The sequence below is a fragment of the Halichoerus grypus genome, chromosome 10 (assembly GCF_964656455.1).
Source record: "Halichoerus grypus chromosome 10, mHalGry1.hap1.1, whole genome shotgun sequence".
NCBI classification, from domain to species: Eukaryota; Metazoa; Chordata; class Mammalia; order Carnivora; family Phocidae; genus Halichoerus; species Halichoerus grypus.
The window spans coordinates 43,174,537-43,193,884 of record NC_135721.1 but is presented as its reverse complement, the minus strand read 5'-3'; the positions used below and the strand labels follow the sequence as shown (position 1 = coordinate 43,193,884).

Here is a 19,348-nt window from a genome sequence, read left to right as displayed (position 1 = left end):
CACCTGAAACTAACATAACACTGTATGTTAACTAACTGGAATTAAAAACTTAAAAAAAAAAAAAAAAAGAGGTATTGTCAGAGTACCTGCAAAGCAGTGAGGGAGAAACCATAGAAGTTGAAAGGTAGGCATGGCTGGATTGGACCTTGTAAAGATGGTCGTGGGAGTGTTTCCATGTTTAAATCCGCTCAAGGGACCCCTGCGGTTGGAGTTGGGAAATCTTTCACCTCTTGCACTGAAGTCACTTGGCTACATCTGTATGTGTGTTCATTCAGCCCTACCAGTAACTGGATTTCTCTGCTTATTCCTTTTAATTTACACTGGTAGATGAACTGCCTTAGGCCTTGACCTGACTTTTAACAGCACTGTAATTTCTTCCTCCATGGTTAACTAGAAAATTCTTTCGTTGTTTTGAGTCAGGTCACATGGGTGCTGGGTCACTGGCCAGACTATGGGGTTAGTCCTTTCAGCTGGTGGTGCTATAGAAAAGAGAGTGTTAGGAAAAAGAGTTGGCAAGGATAGCACCATCTCTAACACATTAACTCCTGGCTACTCAAAGTATTATCCAAAGACCCAGCATCACCTGATGCAGAAGCTCAGGCTTCACCCCAGACCCGCTGTAGGGCTGCCTTAACCAAGTACCACGAACCGGGTGGCATCACTACCATAATGTGTCATTTCGCAGTGCTGGAGGCTAGGAGTTTGAGATCAAGTTTTGGCAGGGTTGGTTTCTTCTGTTGTCTGTGAGGGAGAGTCTGTCATGTGCCTTTCTCCTTGCTTTTGCTGGCAATCTTCGGCATTCCAGATGCATCATCCAGATCCCCGCCTTCATATTCACACGGCATGGCATTCTCCCTGTGTGCAGGTGTGTTTTCTCATGGCATTCTTTTTATAAGGACACCAGTCATCTTGGATTGGGTCCCACACCACTCCAGTATGACTTCATTGTAACTCAACTAATTACATAGACAGTGACCTTATTTCCAGGTAAGTTTGAAGTACTGGGAGTTAATACTGCAACATATGAATGGGGGGAGGGGACAATTCAACCCACAACCACTGAATCAGAATCTATACTTGCAAAGATAGGTAAGTTGTAAGCATATTCAATTTAAGAAGAAATACCCTAAAGTTCTTCAAAACCTGGTATGCTACCAACATGCTTCCTGCTACCCTAAATGTGTGAGAGAAAACACTCTCAACTTGGATCCCTGGATTTTGGCTCTACCTTAGAGACTTTGAGTGCTAAGCCTTGCATCAGGCCCATATTCAGCACTCAGTAAATACTTATTGAATTAAAGAAAAAAACTTGCCCAATGGGCTTTCATGTCTAAAATAGAGATACCCACTTCACAGGAATATTGTAAAGGTTGTATCATTTATTAGATATATTTTAAAAAGTAGAAAGTGTGACTGTATCTGTCAGGGTCCATTCAGGAGACTAAAAAAACAGTTGATTTGAACAGGAAATGTTTTATATAATTAATTATCTATGAGAGGGGAGTAACTACAAAGGCATAAAGAAAACTCTAAAGAAGACTTTTAAGGGTGAAAGAGAATGTGCAAGGAAGGAACAAATTCAGAAGGAAGGACCTTATTCTCAAATCTTGTGTTCAGACTTCATTGGAGAAGGTGTGCTTGCCCCCCACTGGATGGCAGAGAGCTTTAATGGGTTGCCCTGGGGTGGAGTTGGTCGACAGTCCCTGGAAAGAAAATATCCTCTTTAGGATAGGCAGGTGGATGCTGGTGAGTGGGACCACAGGAAAGGTTGAGGTTCTAGGAGCCAGTTTCCAGTCTAAATCAGGAGAGCTGTAATGAATTGGTCACTGACCTGGAGCCAGCCCTGAGCACCAAGGGAATGTGTGCACCACTGGATGCCCGCATACAACACCAGCAGTAGCCCTGTGGTAGGAAGGAGGCAAAGGAAGAGAAACGGAAGCACACCATCACTAGGAAGAAAAGACCCTTCCTCCTGCAGTGCCCCTCCAGCACCCTCTACTGGCATCATTCAACATCATGCCTGTTGCGAAGGAGAAATGGGAAAGGTTCCAGCCCCCTCCTGCACCACAAGTACTGAGGGATACATTTTGGAGCTGAGAGGCTGAGACTGATAACTGGCAAACACACTATGCAAATATAAAGTCTTTTTCCCAGTACTTATATCAACTATGGTGGCAGAGAATAAGGGAAATAAAAAATGTGGAATGATTAATGCTTCATCAAGTATACCAAAACTTTAGTCTCCCAGCTTTTCTCTAGTTCCACACACATAGAACCTGCTTTGTCCACCCACATTACCTCATGTGATTTGTTGGAGGGCGTCAGGGGTGGCATGAATTTTGAAGGGAGAAGTTGCTAACAAAATTGGAAATGGAGCAAATATTGATGACGGTACCCACCTGTCCATATACGTGCGATGTGATCCCCAAAGCATCCCTAGGGACTCACACTGCTCCCTCGTTATTTGGGACCCCTTCCTCTGGGTTCTCTTCCTTAGGCTGTTCTCCCTGGGCTCAAGGCCATTTCCGCCATAGCTGAGCTCAACTACACAATCCCAGGCCATCCCATCATTGCCCTTGAACTGTCAGCTCCGTGCAAGTGACTCACAGACATATTCCTCTAGCAAGGCTGCTCTTCTGAGCTCCTATACAAGTCATCTTAAAGCTGATCTTGAATGTCTCAAAGGGAGCCCCTAATTCAACATCCCCAAGCCAAATTCATTTATGTCACTAGCTGTCCTTCTGTCTCAAAGAATGGCACCATTGGTCTGCAATATCTTTCTCTCTTTTCTCCCTTCTATAGGATTTCTGCTATCCAGTCCCTGGATCTTCTCCCCTAAACATCTCTTAAATTTGCTTAGTTCTGTCCATCTACAGCAGCACAACAAAATTCAGGTTATATTCACTATGACGTAGATCACTGAAATAGCCTCCCAACTACTCTGTAAGCAACCACTCTGGCCTCTTAATATGAATCTGATTATATCGCCTCCACTTCTGTTCGTCCTCACTGCTTAAATTTGGCAGAGGCTTCTCACTGCTCTTAGGATAAAGACAAAAGCCCTTGCCATGACTCAAAATCCTGCATGGTCCAGTTCCCCTTCACCTCTAAGCCTGACTTCATCTCTAGCTTTCCCTTGCCCTTTCTGCATCAGCTACACTGGCTTTTTTCCAAGGCTCAGCCCACTCTTCCAGGCTACACAGCCTTTGCAAATGCTGCTGGCTCTGCCTGGGATGCTCTTTGGACCTTGTCTTAATCACTCCCTGGTTACTGTATCTGTTTCAAACGTCCCCATTCTGAGCTTCTATAACATTGTGGGAGCTACTTCTACCTGACAGCACTTTTCAGTGTTAAATGTTGTATTTACTAGTTTGATTATTTCATTGATAATGTCTTTCTATTCCTACACTGTAAGATCTACTTGGGCAAGATACACCTTCATTTTTTTCTCAGTATTCTCAATGCCTAGTCCAGTGCCTTCCTTTTAAGCAAATTAATGGATCTAAATATTCATGTGCTAAAAATTCTTCCTAAAATTCACTCACCTACTCATTTATCCCCTCAACAAATATTTATTGAGCAACTATATGAGTTTCCCATTGTGTTAGGGATTGTGCTTTTGGAGCTGAACAAAATAGACAAGAATCTTGCTCTCTTGGTGTGATCATTCTTGTAGGAAAGGACACAAAAACTTATAACCGTAGAAAATAGATTGCAATAAGATCAATGAAGAAAGCAGAATAGGGTGGTGTGATGAAAAAAATGAGTATGAGACAGAAAAATGACATTGTGGGAAGAGTTGCATTGAGTGAGCAGGCTCTCTGAGGAGATGCATTTGAGCTGGACTTTTATATTGAGAGGGAGTCAGCTCCTGAAGGTGGTAGCAGTGAGTGCCAGGCAGAAGACACAGCAAGTGAAAAACCCCTAGGATGGGAATGGGTTCAGTATGATGAAGAAGTAAGGGAAAAAATTAATGTGTTATTACTTCTAGGATTAACAAGGGCAAGGCTTTGACCCAGAGGCATACATCTTAGCATCCCTGAATGTGAGATTAGAGGGTGCCTTAGAAAACCCAATTTTTCAAAGGGGGAGCATTGGCACTTTTTTTGGACAATTTTTGTGCAGATCCGTTATCACAGTACAAACCGTGTATCATTTCTAGCTTCACTGCTGCGCCGCCTCTCCTAACCCCAGGGGCACCTTGTACATCGAAAACCACCTGAATGCTATTCTAGACATTGGGCAGGTAGAGGACTTGCCTGCTGGCCCCTCCACATGCCAGCAAATACGCCCAGACTTTGTTGATCCCCAGATGCCAGCATTCTGTCCGTGTCACACATACACCTGTCAGTAGGGAGTGACACTGGTCTTGATTAGAAGTACTGGAACTTTCTGATTTTACAGATGTGGAAACTGAGGCCTTATAAAGAGAAGCAAATATGTGGCAGGACTCGGTCTTTCTGATTCCATGCCTACTGTTCTTTGACAAGAGCTGAGCTATCATCCTTTTTTGTTCCCTCCCTCGTCATAGTTGTTTTTGGCAAATGAAAAACAAGCAAACCAATACCATAAAAAATACTGTGTAAAAGAAGAATTTTTGCCTAATTTTCCTCTTCAATAAATTCAGATTTCTATGCATGACATTTTCTTTTAGTGGTCCTTATCTGTGCTTTGAGGGAAGGTAAACTTGAAAGCATACCTTCTGTTCAATGCTGCTTCAGACAAGGAAGTTTAATTTAATGCAATAAATATTCTTCAGTTGCTCACCGCAGCCTGATGCTGTTGGCAGTATTTAATCTGCCAAAGCGCATTGTATATTATCATTCGGATGCAAAATAATTTATGGCTATAACTCCCTGTGCATTTACATGAGTAAATCACTTGATCTTTATAAGAGGATATGATTGTTGTTTAATTTTTTACTTTGCTTAACTTTTTAAATGTTAGTACAACTGCAATTTCATATTTGTTTTAGATTAACCTTGTAATTAAAAAATAAGAGATGGAAGTGTGTGCTGTGTGTGTATGTGTTTGTGAGTCTAAGAATTGCATGTGGTATCTTTGGAGATCTTAAATCATAGAAAATCATCAATTTGTGCACTTGTCCCTTATTTTTTGAAGCCACCAACATCACTTAAATCAAATTATGTCAAATGAAATGAATAAGAAAATTGGATCTTTCCACGTGAGAGTTTAATAATAATAATATCCACAAAAAAGCTTATTTTTAAAAAGTAACCCAAAAAGAAATTATGCAAAAAAGCAACGGATGATGACAGCTTCTTGAGAAAAGTGTAAAGACCTTCAGTGTGTTTTCTTTGAAGGCGATAATGCTCATCTGTGTTTGTACATTCTGTGTATTTATTAGGAAATCAGCCTCATTAATTTTATCATGTCATTGACAGGCAGATGCATACTTATTTTTGTTTATACATTTATATATTCATTAAGTGTGATAAAGAGATAATGGAAATACTAACATTAAGCCTGCATTATGTGCCATCACAGTTCCCAGTGCTTTGAAGTTATTCTAGCAGTTTTTTAGTTCTGGTGAGACCACAAAATGTGGGATCAGAGTTTCCTAGTGGTAGAGAAGTTTTGATAATTTGTAAAGCCTGCTTGTATCAAGGACCTATTCCAAGGAAGAGCAGTCTTAATGAAATATTGTGAATTTTACACAATTAATATTGTGAGTTTTGTATCAAAACTGAAACTGATCCAAAAATGTATAGACAAGAAGTCTTTTGCAGACCTGCCTTAATGCATAAATTTTAGTTTGCAGAAAGCACCCCCAGGGATTGGAGTATACCCAAAGTGCTTGAAAAATTCGCACCTGTCTTTTTCATACTTTATTTTTGTAGATCCTTTCTCATTGCCAGTGAAAAGGTGAATCTCAGCTCAGTCATTTTAACTAGTGACAATTGAGTTCATATAATTTAAAGGCTTATGTATTTTTTTCTCTATTGTGATAAGGAAAATCTATTTTCCAATGATTTGCTTTATCTCATACATTGAAAAGATACCTAAGAAATAACCTTAAAAATCCTATCAGGGCTTTCCAGAGTGAGTTTCCCATAGGATAGTTCTATATGCTATTGTGTTAGCATTTGCTAATTGCTGCATAACAAATTACCCTAAAACTTAGTGGTTTAAAATGATGTTTATTATTTCAGAGTTTCTCTGAGTCAGGAATCTAGGTATGGCTTAGCTGGATCCAGTGGCTCAAGGTATCTCAAAAAGCTGCAATCAAAGGGTTAGCCAGGACTATCGTGGTCTTAAGGCTTGGCTAGGGGAAGACCCACTTTCAAGTTCATTCATGTAGTTATTGGCAGGAGTTAGCTTCTTGCTGGCTGTGGGCTGGGGACCACCCTCAGTTCCTTGTCAAATGGGCTGTTCCATAGGTCAGCTCACAACATGGTACATGGCTTCATCAGACTGAGCAAACCAAGAGGCAAAAGAGAAGAAGGAGATCACAGCAACTGATAACCTGTTATTGGAAGTAACACCCCAATTGCCTTTGCCATATTTTATTCATTTGAAGCTAACCAGTTGGTCCAACCCACACTTAAGTAGGAAGGTTATCCAAGTGCATGGAAATCAGGAAGTGGGAATTGTTGGGAGACATTTCACAAAATATCTATCACAGGTAGTAATGTTATAAGAGATTGATGATCAAAAAAAGATTGTGAAATTCCAGAGTTGGACCAAGTTTTGGCCAGGACTTTCAGAGTTTTGAGCATTCTAATTTGGTGGGAAGGAAAGGGGGCAAGGAATATGGTAGTCGTGTTTCCTCAATCCTGTTTGCACAATCCTTTTTGTTGGTAGAGGGGCATATTTAACTACCTTTTCTCAGCATATTTGGAGAACTGCTGTCCAGCATGTTCACTTGATGCACGTATATGATGTTACTGAGGACTAGGGAGTCGCCTTGCCATTGACTGCAAAACATGGGATCAGTGCAGGTCACCTGGAGCTCTGAGGCTCTTTCCACCTTAATTAAATACTCTTTAAAGTCAGTACTCTTGGGGCGCCTGGGTGGCTCAGTTGGTTGAGCGACTGCCTTCGGCTCAGGTCATGATCCTGGAGTCCCGGGATCGAGTCCTGCATCGGGCTCCCTGCTCGGCAGGGAGTCTGCTTCTCCCTCTGACCCTCCTCCCTCTCATGCTCTCTGTCTCTCATTCTCTCTCTCGCAAATAAATAAAATCTTAAAAAAAAAAAAAAAAAAAAAAATTTAAAGTCAGTACTCTTTCCTCAGACTTTGTGGATGGCAAAACCCAGACTGTGGCTAATTCTGCCACTTCTGTCTCTGGCTCCCTCCCCCAGCCCCGCAGGAGTTGGAGAGTCACCCACATCCACTTTACTCTAGAAAGAAAGATGTTAGAAACTTCACAGTTCACTTTTAAAAAGGTTACCAACTCTTGCTGGAAAACATGTTGACTCAGTGTTTTTACATTTTGCCCAGATCGCTCTTTTAAAAATGCATCTTCTGTGCTTTGGCAGTTCATGTATAGAAAGATTACGTTACTATTTAACTTTTTATTTGGACCTTTAGTGGCCTGTGTACTTTGTTCTCAGACAGAGGCCTTGACCTCCTGGACATGACCATGGGTGGCTGCATCTCCCTCCCCATTGCTGGTCAAGGAAGGCAGTGTCCAGGGCATCTTTCTAAACGGGTTCTGATCATTGGTGGGTTGAGTAGTATGTCATGGGAGTGGGTTTGGGGCAAAAGTATAGTTATTGTTAGGTTATAGTTACATGTCTGAACACATGAAGAATGCTCTTTTATATTTAGGCTTGAAAATTACTCTTTTTCTCATTTTCTGCCACTTGGGAAAAGTATTCTGTTTGTCCCTGAGGGCAATGAAGAGGGGTTTAGGAGAGGATATTTAGACAGTACATATTTCTTTGATGCTGGGCCTGCTTCTCTGTAGCGGTACTTGTGAATTAGGTTAAATCTGGTGTGTGTGTGTGTGTGTGTGTGTGTGTGTGTGTGTTGTTTCTCCACAGGTTTGTGCTTCTTTCCTCTTCATGACTCCTGTAATTTTATTAGCCATTCTTTTAGCAAAATGAGAAAAAGAGACTTAGCATGACACGATGTGAGTCTTACAACGCAAGCCACCAGAAATCTAGAAAAGGATGGTTCTTGGTGGAATATTGCTTCGGTACTAATCTAGAGGTGGCTGATGCGTCTAGAATTTCTTTAGTTCCATAAGTTATTAAAAACTGTAGTAAATTGTGGTTCTTGCTAAAAATGTTGCACATCTCTACTTCATGTGGAAACAGAGGACTTTTCTAAATAGGGACCTTTCCCTTTTGTCATACAGAAGACATTTGTGTATGTCTAAGTGTTATGTGGGCCAATCCAAGGATTAGATGGGAGCAAGATTATATAGATTATAAATTATATCTATCTATCTCTCTATATATATAGAGATTATAAATAATCTGGAGCAATTATTTATTCTTTAATGACTTTTGAAGGTGAGCAGATGTTTCCATTTGCTCATTTTGGTTCATGGCCCATTCAAGCGATTGGTATTGCAGCGTGCATGTTTCTGTTATATATACACTATATAGTCCAATACATTGAAGAAAGAGAGAAACTTACAATAAAAACATAGGATTGCTGACAGCAATCAGTATGCCTGGAGCTCTTGGTGACTTTAGCATTATGAGAATGTTGATAGCATTACATCTGTTGTGTCTGAAAAGTGCCAAGAAATGATGCTAATTTATAATGAGGGGGGAGTGAAGACAGATATGGCAAGGAAAAATAGTACATACTAGGAGATAGTCAACTAAAAAGTAATTTGTTAAGTTTTATTCGTATCCTATAAAAAAGTGCTGTCACAGACTCTGGTTTGGTTTATAAATCAATTATGTATGTTGCACATCTGTTCTTCATGTGGAAACAGAGGACTTTTCTAAATAGGGACCTTTCCCTTTTGTCGTACAGAAAACATTTGTGTATGTCTAAGTGTTATGTGGGCCAATCCCAGCATTAGAATGCAGTAATAGAATAAAATAAGCCCTCTGACTACCAGTGAACTTTGCAAGGCAAAGGGCAGGTCATGAGGCAGAAAAGCAGAGGTAAAAGAGCAGAGAGGAGGAGGCAGATGGTAGGAAATAATAGAGAAAATGATGCTTATAGTTATCACAGATGCCTCTCAGTTTTTAAAATTTTGAATGCCTACATCTTTGAGAAGTTTATACACTTTTTAAAAAATGCCTTTTTTCCTTTCCTTTTATTTTCATTCCTTTTACTTCTCATCCTACTACCAATATGCCTTTTTTTTTTTTCCTTCCCGAATTCTTCATTGTCAGTATATAGTGTGTGACTAAGACCACTAGGTTGGACAGACTATGCTCTCCAAATAACAAAACAGCAAAAGTTTACAGGATGTCAAGATGTAGCCTTAAGGACAGAGAGAGTTTGTACCTATGCCTAAAAGAGCCCCTGTCCACACTCCATTCTTCCTTCATCGCTGGCTGTTCTTTGAAGATAAAATTTTGGAAGTTCATTTCTTAATCCAAGGCTCATTGCATATTTGAACTGACATCAGTCACTTATATACTTACAGTATAGTGGGAATGTTTTAGGTTCAGGAGTGTTTCCTGAGCCTGAATTGTGTTAAGTAGAATACGTTGATGTGCTGATCCCTGCAAGGGAGAAAGATGACAAAATAAGAAGTTTGTGGGTGAGACATCTAACTGCTTGGCAGTGTTCTAGGACCAGCCTGGAGTGTCCCCGGACGCCTTCATCCAGTGGCACTGTATTAAGTTCCTATTGCTGCAGTAACAAATTATCACACGCTTAGTGACTTAAAACAACATAAATTTATTATCATACATTTCTGGAGGTTCAGATGTCCAGAGTGCATCTTACTGAGCTAAAATCCAGGTTTTGACAGGGCTGCTTTTTTTTTTTCTCCTCGAGTCTTTAAAGGAGAATCCATTTCCTTGCCTTTTCCAGCATTATGAGACCACTCACATTCCTTGTCTCATGGTCCCTCTCTCTGTCTTCAAAGTCAACAGCAGTGGGCTCTCTCTCTCTTGCTTTCTGCAGCTGAAAAAATTTTCTGCTTTTAAGGACTCATGTGATTTAAGACTGAGCCCACCTGAATAATCCAGGTGATGTCCCCATCTCAAAATCTTGAATCACATGTAAGTCCTTTTTGCCATGTAAGGTAACGTTCACAGGTTTCAGGGATTAGGATGTGGCCATGTTTGGGAGAGAGATGGCAATTATTCTGCCTACCACAGGCAGACTAACTAGAAAGAAAAAAAAAAAAAACCTCTTTCTGACCTGTATCTTGTCTGAGAGTTGCTTTTTATTAAATGGCCTCAGTTAACAACACTCTCAGTCCCAGTCATATATTTCTACCAACACTTAATGCTGTTTCTCTGCTGTGATCAATGGGAACCAGTTGCCTTATCAGCATCCCTTCCAAACTCTAGCTAAGCTAGCCACAAGAGAAATCTAAGTCAAATCTTTGATTCCTTCCTGATGCTTATAAATTCTTGATTCCTACCTTTCCATCCCCAACAGGACTCTTAAATTTTGTCAGCCATCATCATGGCTTGCCCTCTAGGGGGCAGTAGCATTTTGGGGACCTTCAGCAGCAACTTTTCCAGGCCTCTCCCTTTTACAGAGGAGCAGACTAGGACTCAGAGAAGGAAAAGAAATTAGCAAAGATGGGGCACCTGGGTGGCTCAGTTGTTAAGCGTCTGCCTTCGGCTCGGGTCATGATCCCAGGGTCCTGGGATCGAGCCCCGCATTGGGCTCCCTGCTCCACGGGAAGCCTGCTTCTCTCTCTCCCACTCCCCCTGCTTGTGTTCCCTCTCTGGCTGTGTCTCTCTCTGTCAAATAAATAAATAAAATCTTTAAAAAAAAAAAAAAGAAATTAGCAAAGATATACAAACTAGATCTGCAGTTGCCCAGGACTGGGCCTCTGTGGCGTACTTCCGCCACACAATACCTAAGTAGAGCTTTGTGCAGTGGCAGTATCGTAGCGAATGAGGTTTATCCGAGGCGCGATTATTGCTAATTGAAACAATACCTAAGTAGAGATGACTCAACATGGGCCTCAGTCATTTAAGAAAGCACTCCTAGGCGAATTTTCCAGATAGGAGTGTAATGCAAATAGGGAGCATTTGTACTAACAAAACCAAATCAGAGGGTGCTTTTTTCTTCCTTTTAAAAACTAATCCTTAATTAATCAGAAGATGTTGTAATGGGAACAGGCCTTTATGCAAGGCATATCCCTTAGCTAAGATTTGGAGGGAGGAGGAATCATATGGAGAAATCCATGGGAAAAATCTCATTACGCATGCTTTTAAGGTCTGGGCATAGAGATTCAGTTTCCATGTGGCTCCTTACTTTAATTGGTGAGTTCAGTGACCAAAGATAATATTCAGGCTACCAGAGATTTGGGTCTAAATATAATCTCATAGGAAGGGCCATATTCAAGTGTTTTTGTGAAGTCCATTTCTCTAAAATGCTATCTCCTATGGTCCCTTAATTTCTAAGTTGTACACATTTCTTTTGCAGCTGTGATGTGTGTTTCTGAGAAATCTGGTTGTTCAGTTGTTGCTATTGATTATTCTCTCATGTATGAGCTGACCAGGGAGGAAACAGAGGAGATGGCCAGTTTCCATGACCTGAAATTCAACTTGTCCGAACCCATTTAATACAGGCTACAACTCCTTTGGTGTATTTACGGCTAGGTGTTCAAATTCACAGTGGCCTCAAGACTTCCTCTAGTGAAACATCCTTTTTCCATAGTCATAGTTTACACGGTTCAAGATGTTAAATCAGATAGTGTTTTCCTAGACTACTGTGCCAGGAGATGAACACTATTGTGCTTTCACTGTCTGAAGAAAAATTCAGATTGCCATTACTTTCAAAGGGCAGACAGAGCCATAAAAGAGAAAGGTGGGAGCTATGCAACTAGTTTAGGGAAAAAAAAAAAAAAAAACTTGATACTATTTTACTGACATTTCATATCAATATCCCAACAAATCCTAGCACCGATTAGATCCTTTTCTGCCTTTTTGGCTAAATTTCTGGATTTAGTAGCTCTCGTTCCCCCCCCCCAGAAAGCATTTATTCAGTACTCACCATGTACCAGGAATGGTGCTCAGGACAGGTGAGGTATGGTCCCTGCACATCCTTTGAAGAGACTGAGTTCAATTTGAATGAAGAAGCGAGGTGCACATCTACCAAGTCAATTGTCCTTCTTAGACCCTCCTTCAGCTTTTCCTTCACTCCTCATTGGTTTCAAATAGGAAAACAAGTAATATTGCTATATTCTCAGCTTCAGACATTTTTTTTTATTCATCTTAGAGTTGAGACTAGACACTAAGGACTATTTGAAGAAAGCTGGAAATGTGGAGAGTAACAGAAATATTCTTTTAAAGCTAAAAGTGCCTCACTAATACATCTCTTTGGGGGAAGGGGAGGTATTACCAGTACATTTCACCATTGAGGTGACTAGATGGCACTCTGATTAGGGTATTTCAGCTACAAACAATACCTTGTTTGTTTTCTTGAGAAGCAACTCAGACTTTAGAATGTGGTTAAATAAAACCAAATATGGACATCTTTTATTTCTCTAGAGCTAGGAATAAAGTCAAGGCACAAGGAAAACAAGATTAATTGGCTCGTCAGGACCCCTTCTAGAAAGTAGAACTATTCCGAGCGTTAGGACCTGTGAGGCTCTACCATAATTCAGTTTGTTTAGTGAATCTTTCCTGAATTTATACCTTGAAAACATGGGCTTTCTTATTTTCAGAAGAAATTTATCTCTGTTGCCTACAATTGCAAATACTCATGGAATGAAGGAATTTCAAAATGTACTTTGCAGGTAATCTAATCTGTCTCATTTTCACCCAGATGAAGAAATGTCCTCATTTTACAGATAAGTATTTGAAATTTTACATGTCTATCAAAGGTCATACAACTACACGCTGGCAACGTGAAAGTTAGAAACTTGGACTCCTAATTCAAGGTTATTTCCCCTTGAGCAGAAGCTTTACATTAACCAAGGCCACCGTATTTTCATCTGTAAAGGGGATCCTCTTGCCAAATGATCATCATGATTTAACTCCTTTCTGTTCTTCTTCCTTTTTATCTTCCTTTCTTTCCGTTTGTTACTTCTCTTCTGTCTCATTAATGAGAAGAATAGAAAAAAAATTTTTTTTAGTTGGCTCATGTGTAGAACTTTTCTAGGAATCCACCTCTACTTGCTACTCCCATGTCCTATAGTGATAGGAATGATTAAACTACTATGGACATATTTGTAGGAGGAAGTATGTATGCAGTGATATGTGAGTGTGTTTGCAGTGTGTAAAGTGTACATAGGACTTTAAGTCCTTGATGAGGACAAACTTCATCTCAAAATTACTGTCTTCCTCAATTCTCAAGGATCAATTTTCACCTTTGTTTTATAACAAAACCCCTTGACCTTTATCCTGTCTTAGTGTTGTTAGTAGTAATAGTACATTGGTAATTAGCAAACCGAGTTTTGATTCATATCAACCAGTAAGAAATATTAATTCACAAGTATTTCTTGTTCTTTGTTCCCCTTCTGCTCATACATACACCAAACATCCAGTGTGATTAATGAGAACATGGTTATAATCTCAGGGTTGGTGAAAGGGAAAGTATTATAATAGAAGTATATTTGGGCTGGGAATCTGGACATTTGGGTTCTGGTCTTGAAATGTCCCTGAGAAAAATATCTTCATTGAGCCCTTGTATAAATCAGGTAGGTGTGCATGTATTCTCATTGACCTGTTGGGTCAAAATTCTTTCAGTCTCCATTTTAGAAATGCAAAATTTGAGCCTCAATATAAGAAGTGGACTATCACAGAACTAGTAAGTGAAAGAGAATTCAAACATAGATTTTCTGACTCTAAATGCCAGGCCAATATATTTCCCCCCCTGGATAGCGCTGCCTTCTTGCTCTATGTTTTTGGAAAAATCACTTGGCTTTTCTGGGGCTTGGGCTTCCTCATTAATCAAATGGTAGAGTTGAGTTCTTATTGTTTCTAAGGTTCCTTTTAGCTCCAGGGATTGCATAAGGTCATTTTCCCTTTTCTCCCTCCACTCCCCACTCCTTTGGCATGTATCTGTCCCATCGCCAGTGCTTAATCATTAAAAATGAAGATGGTACTGAAAGTAATGTCTGGCCATGAGAACACGATCTGAATGCTTTCATTCTGACCTCTAAATCAGCCTGCATATCTTGCCTGTAGAACAAAATCAAAGGGTGGGGTGTGTGGGGGGAGGGACAGAGGGAGGGACCAGAAACTTAATTATATTTTTAAACAATGGATTTCCATTAAAATTGTATTTTTCTACACCTCTGGAAAATTACATTGTAGATGAGATAAATGCAGCCTTGCATTTAAATTAAGGTTATCTTTAGGCTGGTAATCTCATTTGCTGTTTAGCAATTTTAATTCAAGTCAAGACAGTGTAATTAGTGCCCTCAGCCAATTGCCATTCCTCACTGCTTTGTAGCTGTATTTACTGCTGTTAAGACAAGACTACTCGTGTGGAAAGTATAAGTCAACATACTAAATTATTAAAGGTGGCATACATCAACAGATACTCCCTGTGCATGCTGATGCTTCAGATTCAGAGGCCTTCCATCCTCATGTCCAAGGGAGTATTGGTACCATGGATGGCCAATGTGGACTCTCACTGTTTTTAATAGAGAGAGTAATTAACTTGAAATGTTGCTGTTACAGCAAATATACTAAGTTTAGCAATCCTTTAAGTATTTTTAATTGGAGACAAGTTTAGCATAATTTGATTTAAAAATTATATTTCTTGTTATATGACAGATGTCGTTTTCACACTAAAGTATGCAGGTTGTGGGGCGCCTGGGTGGCTCAGTCGGTTAAGCGTCTGCCTTCGGCTCAGGTCATGATCCCAGGGTCCTGGGATCGAGCCCCACATCGGGCTCCCTGCTCAGTGGGGAGCCTGCTTCTCCCTCTCCCACTCCCCCTGCTTGTGTTCCTGCTCTCGCTATCTCTCTCTGTCAAATAAATAAATAAAATCTTTAAAAAAAAATAAAAAATAAAAAAATAAAGTATGCAGGTTGTGATGGTGGAGGGAATGGTGAGTGGGTGTGTACCTGCATGTCTGTATACGTTCATATTATAGCTTAAAACCAGAGCCAGGCAAATATCTGCAGGTAGTTTAAAAAGAAGAAAAGATTAGGAAATTCACGTGTTAAGGTTCTATTTATACTATTGAGATGACAGGTAACCTTTTGTTTATTTGAGGTGAGGAAAAAACCCATGCATTTATATATATACTTTTTATTAATATTAATCATGTAGATTAATGACGTATACTTGTAGTTGACACATCAGTGTGTGTATGTGTGTGTTTTTTAACTTCAGATTCGTGCTTTGAAGAGTGAGCTATATTCAAAGTCAAACATAAATTCAGAACTATTTCTCTTTCATGGTACTTACTAATGGCTTCAATGAAGAAAATCTACATTTTATCTTCCTTTTTATATTTTAAGTTTCTTGATAACCCAGGCTTTATCAGTTTGCATTTCTTGCGGTGACTAGCAGACTCACAATTTCTTAGTAAATGTTTGTTGAGCTCAATTATGTAAAGAAATAGTTAACTGTTCTTGACAAGAGCTTTCTAATGTATGAATGTTCTCCCGGTTGTATAGTCTATATATTGAATTTGGTATGTCTGCTGCTTTTTACCACTCCAATAGGAATATAAGCATATTTACAGATAGACAAATCTGTTGCCTATTTGAAGAAAAGTGTACCACTTAGAACTTTCTTACAGAAATATTAGCATTGTAAATTTGACTTTTATGCCCCGGGACGAGGGGGGATCTAACAGCATACAATATATTCATGTGATATTTTGGTTTGTGAAAACTTGATCTAACAAATTTGAAAGGTAAACTTAAAGATTCCATTTGGACAAGGATAGAATTTGTTAATTCTAATAACTCAAGTTAAAATTTATAGCCTTAGTACTTCTGATTGGCCATCAGTGACTTCTAGAAATAATCAAGTGTAATGGCTCATCTAAGCCCATAGTGGAAAACCAGAAAAACGTCTTTTCTTCAAATCAGAATATGATTTAGAAAATAAAAAATACAAAACAGATAGGAAAGAAGTTCTTTGCTTTTGAAAGCGAACAAAGAAGGAAACCTAAGTGTTTTTCTTTTCCCTGGATATTAGTGGAATGACATGAAAGATATTGCTCATTATTTTGCTAGATGCTTAGGAGTAACACTGTTTTGAGAATGAGCTACCTTGCGACTGTGTAGAAGACAAGGTCCAGACATTTTAACACCCAGAGCTCTCTACAGTTTCAAGAAATTGGATTTGCATCATTATAAAACAGTGGGTGAAAAAAACATCATATTGAATACTAATAGATATATTCTTTGGTCTGTTTGGCAGGATACTGAAATTACATCTTTGTGCATGTCTTTCTGTTTATTTGGCCTGATCTTGCGTCCTTTTTGTAAGATGTGTGTAATTATAAATCTTTGCGAGAGAGTATTAGAAACACACACAGATTAAGTTAATGAAGAATAATAATGTGCTTTTGTGTCTGCCTTGGGTTAGTTGAGTCCTCTGTTTTCCTGGAGTTGGGTCTCATAGCTTTCATCTGCTGGTTTAGCTCTTCCTGATGCCTGAGATTAATTCTATCCCTAGTTACAGGATATTAAATGAATTCCAAGCCATTATTTCAGGCAGCTTAGCATAGGGTAACCATGCTATTTCCTCTGAACTTGTGTCCCACTCTAGTAACTGTGCATCACGTTATATGCAGTCCCAGCAACTTGCACTTCACAACTGAGTCCCTATTTTGATCTCTTGGCACTACCACAGATTTAGTTGAAAATGGAACCCCACTTTGCCGTTCCCCACGCTAACTCGGCTCTGGCACTAATATTAATTTCCCAGCACCCTCTGTGCCTACTGTCTCTTACTTTGATTTCCTTTTTTATTGCCTGACTTTGGAGCTTCCTGTTGAAAAGTTTCACCCAGCTGCTGGAACAGCCACTGACTACGCCTTCCTTCCTGAACTCTTGAAAACCACCTGCCATCACCTCAGGCAGAGTGACCGTGATGTCTCTCTGAACTACTAAATAATCTCTCCCTGCTTTCTCTGTTTGCATCTGCCCAATACATTCTCCAGCCTGTAGAAAGATCACTTAGAACAGGACATTGCATCAAGTGGCTTCTCTCCTCAAAACCACTCCATTGGCTTCCTGGTATGGTTAACAGTTCTTTAATATGCTGCTTAAGGCCTACACAGTCTCTCCCATGACTAATTCTCCCAGGTCCTTCTCTCCCTTACTCTTTGACTGCTTTCAATCCTCACACTCACTGGCCTTTGCCTTGCTGTATATCCTTTGCACATACGACTTCCCATCTCTAAAGATCTCTCCCTTCTAAACACTTTGAGTTAATGCCTACTCATCTTTCATGTCTCTGTGAATGTATGTTTTCCTTGGTGTACACTGTTATTTTCTCTCTGAGGTTTCTATTCACAGCACTTAGCACAACCTGTAATTAATTGTTTTATATGTGTGTTTCTTGCTTAATGGCCATTCAGATTGTAGAATGTGTGAAGGCAGGACCCACGCCAACTTGCTTCACTACCAGATACCCTAATCTTAGCAAATTACCTCACCTATCGAGTAGCTTAGTTTGTAGGCTTCATGTTAAATGATTAAATGAACAGATTATCTGCCTGGATCATAATGTATGGGTTCTGTTCTTTCCTCTTCTAATAATTCGTTGCAGTCAGTTTCTTATATACCAAGGAATCAGCATTCAACATTACCTTGAATGTTCACAGTTCCAGTATAAGGTAGAGTTTATAATTCTCATATTAGAAAATGAGAATTGACTCTGGAAGCAAATAATAATTCCTTCTATATTACAAAAGTAGTTATGGTGAAACCAGAATTCTACTTTCATCATTTATTGCCCAAACTTTATCCTCTTAACAGATGTCTTTTGTTAAGCCATTACTAATTACCTGCCTGACCCTTGGTATGTCTATTAGCCTTTCTGGGTCCAATCTGCCCCACCTCTAGTCTCTCACTCTGACTTGGAATAATCTTCTTCTAGATAAATTCTCCGTAATTGAATCAGAAGGTAGTATGCTTTTTGTAACCCAGGGACATGCCACCATTTTGTTTAGTTAGGCCTCTCCTATTCTGGTGGTAGCTCCTACCTAAATTATTTGGTATGGGGTCTCAGGGAAAATAAGTTTCCAATCTGTAATGTGACTGGGTTCATGGCCAAGCCACCCCTGCATTCATTTTACCTGATGAAAAGTTATGACTGTGGCAATAGTCACTCTGAAATACTAGCAGGTCTCACACTATGAGAAAACATTTAGAGAATAATGATATTTTATACTACACAATTTGGGATTTTGATTAGTAATTTCTCTGCCCTCTTACCACCACTCATGTGCATGGAATAAGCTATGTAAAAACAAGCTAATGAAAGTGTTGTTGGTGTGAGTCCATGATAGAATCACCATTGTTAAAATTCAATCATGACACCAGAGCATCTACAACGCCTCAGGAAGTGAGCTCGCCAGTTACATCATGACCATGTTCTGCTTATACCCTTGCTTGAGGTCTTTGGTCTTTCAGATTTATAGGAACATGGGGACTTCAGAAAGGGTATGGCTTTCAAACTGATTAAATTCTGGACAATAATGTCCATGAAGAGGTGAAAGAAATTAGTATCAATGAGGCTAATTTAGTGAAATGAATGAAAGCTGAGCTCTGATAAAATACTCTTTATTACCTAGAGAATATGTCTTTGTTGGGTAGATCGAAACTGTGCTTAATAAGCCATAATGTTCACCTCTCTTCATTTTATGAGATTTCCATTTAATCTGACTTTTTTTTAACATTGCATTTTTCAATTTTCAATGTGTGAAACTGTTTTTAACCAATCAAATTAGAATCAAATTTGCAAGTGAAATGCCACAAGATAGAGCAGTATATTCTCTCCTGAAGTTGAAAAATGAAACATCTTTCATTGCCGAAATCACTAATTTTATGACCCCATCCCAAAGTGCTTGGAAGAAGATTTATGTTGACTATATCCATGAGGCTTATTGCCCATGATGTCATTGCTCATTAGTATGTTTACTGATTTATTTCTCATATGCCCAACATCAGTTTTTTTTTTCCCTTCAGTGAGTGAATCTGTCCTTTAGAACTACATAGTTCATAAGAACAGTGCTTTATAAACTCTTTAATTTGGAGAAATCAAGGCATTGCTGCCATGTTTTTTCAGCTGTCTAAGCTAG

At 39.5% G+C, this 19,348-nt stretch overlaps 1 protein-coding gene and 1 pseudogene across 4 annotated transcripts in view; both read left to right on the top strand.

The window, feature by feature from the left end:
* CTNNA2 (catenin alpha 2) overlaps positions 1-19,348 on the top strand; it is a 1,076,840-nt gene that overhangs the window by 611,907 nt on the left and 445,585 nt on the right. The gene's annotated exons all lie outside the window — the stretch shown is intronic.
* Positions 10,988-11,116, top strand: LOC118532423 (U4 spliceosomal RNA; annotated as a pseudogene).